Source organism: Seriola aureovittata, chromosome 18 (genome assembly GCF_021018895.1).
Source record: "Seriola aureovittata isolate HTS-2021-v1 ecotype China chromosome 18, ASM2101889v1, whole genome shotgun sequence".
Lineage (NCBI taxonomy): Eukaryota > Metazoa > Chordata > Actinopteri > Carangiformes > Carangidae > Seriola > Seriola aureovittata.
This window is the reverse complement of record NC_079381.1, coordinates 4,078,222-4,084,221: the sequence shown is the minus strand read 5'-3', so window position 1 is coordinate 4,084,221 and position 6,000 is coordinate 4,078,222.

Below are 6,000 nucleotides of genomic sequence, written 5' to 3'. Positions count from 1 at the left end.
GCCTCTGGGTGTTTTGTCTTCTTTTTTTAAATTTCCATGTCTGAACTTCAAGGTGTAAAAAGAAGTCAAAGGTTTCAGCAGCAAACAAACACAACAGCTGTAAGACTTGAGTAAGACTACACTAGTAACCCAGATAGATATAATAGATAGATGATTTAGATTATTTTTGATTAATGATCCCTCAGCAGGCAACTGGTTGACATGGGAGGGTGATCAGCTGATGCCATTCACCTGGGCTCTATAGACAAAAAGAGACTGAGAAGATCCCAGAGCCCAACGTGACAAGTTCATAAACAGATCGAAGCCCAAAGATATTTGCTTTACACATTTTCCCTCCTCACATTTACAATGGAACCAGAGAATCTTAGTTTAATATGTGACTTAAACAACCTACTGTTTGTCAAATAATAGGCAATTACTTTGGTGTCGATCAACTAATCAATCACTAGGCAAATTGTTTCAGCACTGAATTGATTTGTGATTCTGACTTTTATTTGCTGCCTCTGTCAGAGAACTCAAACCACTGAGTGTTAGATGTGCACACTGCATTCATTTCAACAGCATACCATAATGAATAGCATATAGTACTATTTAACACAATTAATATGTACTGTAGTATGGAAATGGGACACAAACTAAAACAGCAGTGATTATTAGAAACTCAAACTACACTGGCTACCCATGGCCATGGCGCAAATCTAATTCAAATCACTAATGCTGCCTTCAGAGTGACTTCTGGGTCTGCACCATCTACTCGAACTCAGTCATTCAACCATATGCTCTTTCTCGGCCACTGCTTTCCTCCAGGGAATATCGTCTAGTATTTCCATCCCTGCACGCAGCACGGTCTCAGTCCAGACTGTTCTCATCTGTGGTTCCTTAGTGGTGGAACAAGCTACAAAACTGCTATCAGAACAGCAGCGCCCCTCTTCCAGAATCTCCTGAGGCCTCATCTCTTCAGAGAGCATCTCCTCCGCTAACACCTCTAACACTCTAACTAACTAGCTCTTACACCAAACGTGATGTTAGAAAGCACTGACAATAAAGCATAAATCTCATCTTTATATAGCTTCATGTAGTAGTCCAACTAAGTTTGTCATCTTCTTCGATTTATCTAGACATAATGAGTTCATTACTGCCCCCTGTGGCCAGACACCAGAAAGCAACCACTGTGACTGGTTGTCAAATCTCAGGGAGGAAGACAGCGCAGGATATGATCCAGACCGTGAGACAACTGAAGAGGAACAAGCAAGTGATGGGGAGGAGGGTCCTGCTGAGCCTGTAACCTTCAGTCAAAGTATGGGACTTTGTCCTGGTCTTCATCCCCATCTGAGAGGAGAAGAATGTTATCAGGATGACCCCAGGGCCAACGAGATACACCATATCCAACAATGATCACATCAAATCCTGATTGAACTGTTCCTGACAGAGCCAATCAAAACAATATGGGGGGACGCAGGTTCTCAAAGAGAAGACCAGACAGATATCCAAGTAAACCCATGTACACAGATCCAGAAATAAATCCACCACTTGTTTATGACACACAGAGCCTGATCAGGCGTCCAACCTGACTTGGCTGTCATCAACACATGTTATTGGCGCATAATCCTGGAAAAGAATGACTGCACTTCTGGTGGTGGTGGTTTTTTTTGCGACATCCTAGGTGTGTGAGTCTGCAGAGCTTTTATAGTGTGGATTGAGGTGAATCTAAGCTGGAATCTGAAAAAGACACTCACCAAGAAGCATTTCCTGGAGGAGCTGGGGAAAAGCCACAGTGATGCCTCTAATTGAAAGGCGCCTACATTTACCTCGAACACCAGCGTTTGGCGGATTGACAAGACACAAGTGCCTGGACTAAACTCACAGACCAAAGAGACAAAAGGAAGAGGTGAACACTCTTTGCAGCAAGAGATGTAAAAACATCCCAGATATTTGCACGGCACATGACCTTGATCTTATGACCTTTACCCTGTAAAGTGCCTTGAGATAATGTTGGTATACAAATAAAATTGAATTGAATTAAATTGATTTGAATTGGGTCTTTCTGTGTGGAGTTTGCATGTTCTCCCTGTACTTGCATGGGTTTCTTCTTGGTACTCGAGCTTCCTCCCACAATCCAAAGACATGCAGGTTCAGGTTAATTGGTGACTCTAAATTGTCCGTAGGAGTGAATGTTAGCTTGAAGTCTTGTTTGTCTTTATATATGAGCCTTGTGATAGACTGGCGACCTGACCAGAGCGTACCCCGCCCTCGCCCGATGTCAGCTGGGATTGGCTCCAAACCCCTCGTGACCCTAAAAGGATAAGTGGAATGGCTAATGAATGAATGATTGAATTTTATTTAATTTGGAATCACATATCAAAAGTAGCATTCACAGTATCAGCAGATACAGAGTCGAGGTATTGGAACTGGCTGAGATAAAGGCGCTTCGCTACGGTGGGAGCAGAGAGAGGTGTCAGGAAACAGCAGCCAATAAACGCTGAGTGTTCCATCTGATTACTCAATGGCTTTAATTAGGCTGATGGTGATGTCACATGGTTTAACTGCTCATTAGACTGATCAACACACAGTTTCGGTTCTTCAAAAGCTTTTCTCACAGTTCAAGGAAGATTTATACTTAAAGAAGTAGGAACGTCCTGGTAGAAATAATCCATGAAAAATAGATGCTGTGCGTTGTGGACTGTGGGTATGTGTAGAGGCTGATATTTCCAGATGAGTGTGACAAGCTTTGAGTGCCTCTCTCTGTGGAGCTGAGCAGCGCTTCAGGTCCCGTTAGAGCACAGACAGGTCACAGCACATTTCCCAACCGATCACTGAACAGAGTAATAAAATCAAACTGTGATGTGCTCGTCCATGTTTTGTTTTCTTTCCCCTGACATTTAGATAGATTTCAGTTCTTTTGATGAAAATGGGTAAAATCCTCAGTGTGGAAAATCAAACCATTCTCATCTTCCATCTGGTTTTAGTCAGCACGGGAGGAGGGTGCATTGAGGGAAGGCAAGTTTGCAGTTGCTTTCTTTATTTTCTAAGTGAAATGTGTTGTAATTCCTACTGTATGTTTCAGTGTTGTGTTTCTAACCATCGCAAGCAGGTTATAGCTCATTTTGGGCAAGATGAAGAAGTCTGGTGTGATATTAAATCACAGCAGAACCGCCTCCGCTATCTCTAAGGGCTAAGTTGAGAGAATTAAAATCCGAAAGAGAGTGGACTACCAGCTCTCCTTCACAGTCAGATAAAGAAGCCCCCCCCTCTTTGGCTACTAGCATCTTCAGAAACCTGGCCCAGATTGCGGCATGATTACATATCTGCTTTCAGCCAGCGGTGAGTCCCCACAGCTCCGTGTTGGGACGAGGATAAAGCTGTTTGGTGTCAGGAAGTGTTGATATCTGTAGGCTGTGTGCAATCCTCTGCCTGATAAATGTCACTTCTCTGCTGAATTCTAACATACAGAGTCATATTTTTCCATGAGGAGAGGAAAATGAAAAAATAAAGCCCTACCGGGGTCTGTTTTTATACAGCATCTCTCCCTGTGCTACTTCATTTTTTACCCTTTTGTTCAAGATGAATCTCATTCGTTCAGTTGTTTTTCTGCTTCTATATAAGCAACTGTAAAGCTGCCGTTTCATTGCACTGCTGGATGTTTTCCTCTGCTGTCGTGCTGTGAGCCGCTCTGCAGGGACAAGCTTTACAAAATCAAATGTGTTCAAGAAATTATGTGCAGATCCTTAAAACTTTGCAAATTGTTTAGCTGGTCCGTTGCATGACACTACTGTGTTTCCAAAGACAGAATCATCTCGGTAGCTACACAACATAGACATACTGTATAAGTAATAGCTTTTGTATTTTATTCCTGGGAATATCACTGCTGTAGTTCTTCTCTGTAGTTTCTGGAAATCTAACATGTCAAACTCTCTTACATGTAGCTTTTCTTCTGTTCCCAAATGACACTGACATTTACAGGTTACCATGCATGTCAGGGAAAGTGTCATAACTGGAGCCAGATGCTCCTGTAATTGTTCATCTTGGGTTTAGTGCAGGTTGACACTGCACAGCGACATCTATCTGCCATGTCTGATTAGTGATTTTTGACAGCAACCATTAAGCTTCCCGTCAACACACACTGGTGAGTCACAGAGTGACAGTGGCGTTTAGCAGGTTTCTACTTGAAAGCATTTCTTAAGCTGGATATCTCCAACAGGACACCTCCATCGTCCGTTTTTGACCTAAAGTCACAGACCAAGCGCCCTTAAGCCACTCCGTTGTTGGTATTTGGTGTAAAAACCTAAATCTGTGTGTAACAGAGGTGTCCCTTCAAATCTTACTTATATGGGAGCTGGTGGGTTTGAAAGCTCGACTCTCAGCACCTGTAAACATTGCACTGTAAAACTCTGTAAGCAAGTTCATCTTGAAAGAAACTCCTCACTGCCACAAATATGTTTAACTGAGCAAAACTTAATTTTTTCAAAGTGCTTACGAGGAGTTAAAATGTGAAACTCACTGAGTGCACTGAATCTGAGAAAAAAAAGTTCAGCATATTTCAATCAACAGCTGCTTAGTCACACTGTGACTGTGAGATTTGTTTTCCATCACCTTCCTCTCAAGGGTCAGTTCTTCATTTGCAAAAGGCCTTATACAGACGAATGACGAATGAAAGAAAAAAACAACATGTAGTGTCTTAGTCAGGTGTTGTTCCACCACGTGCCACCAGAACAGCTACAGGAGGGATGAACACTATTGATCCAAAAGATATTCCCTCATGTGGTGTTTTAATGATGATGATGGAGAGCGCCGTCTAACATGTCGGTCCAGACTTTCCCATAGGTGCTCATTTGGGTTGAGATCTGCTGACTGCAAAGGCCACAGCATATGATAGACATTGTTTTCATACGCAGAGCCACCTGAACCTGTGCAGCCTGATATCATTCCTCCGTAGCAAAGAGCTCCATTGTTTAACAAGTTGTTTACCATGAACATGCACACTGCTGTTTATTTTTACACTCTTAAACATACACCATCCTGCTGCCATTAATACTCACTAAAGCGCCAAAAGTGGATTAACCAGCAGCTTGGTCCCAATTCGGTGCACACTTTTCCTCTTGTTTGAGTAACATTTGTGAAATAACTATGGTGGTACAGCCATTTAAAAAAACAATACTGAGCTTTTCTTAAAATAAAACTATATATTTGTAAGCTGTTTTTTTTGTTGTTTTTTTTTAAGATTCATGTCTTCAGTAGAAACCAGTTGGTTTGGGGCTGGATGTCGCAAACAAGGTAGAGAAGTCAGACAGTACTGAGAGATGGATATGAGTCTGACTCTTCCATGCATCATATCCGAGAGCCTGTAGAACACATGACCAAGACAACATCATTAAGGATATACCAAACTTGTATTACTCCCGTTTAACTTTACCTTCAGTATCTGGGTGATGAGGAACTGGCATTACTGGTGAGTGGAGGATCGCTGCTGGTTGGTCTTATCGTCAATTTTAAAATTGTATAAAAAGAATAGAAATAGAGGAATCAGCCTAAAAGATATGGAAAAGAAACGCCTGTTACTTTGTGATAGGAACAGGTTATTTCACTGTTAACCCGTTGATCATCACAGTGGAGAGTAAATGGTTGAATGAACTGACCAGAGTTGTAAAATCCTGTGTGGTGCTTTGGTGTCTGATGAGCCTTCAAACTCCTGGATCTGTTACTCAAACTGGACTGAATGGACTGGATTTCATTATCTCACGGTTACCCTTAGCAACGTATCCAGACCAGCGGAGTGCTGTCTTTGTTCTGAACACTCAACTGATGATAAAAGATTAGCTAGTTTCATTATATCCTGGTATAATATTTTACTGTGTGGGACTGATCAACAACCGCATGGAAAACTGCAAATATATTCTGACCATTCTCTGCCATGGAAAAAGAAAACACTCTGCTTATCGTTCTTTCAAAGCTATAATTTTTTCCACCAATTATAGAGATGGTTGTAAAGTGAAATAAGAAGAG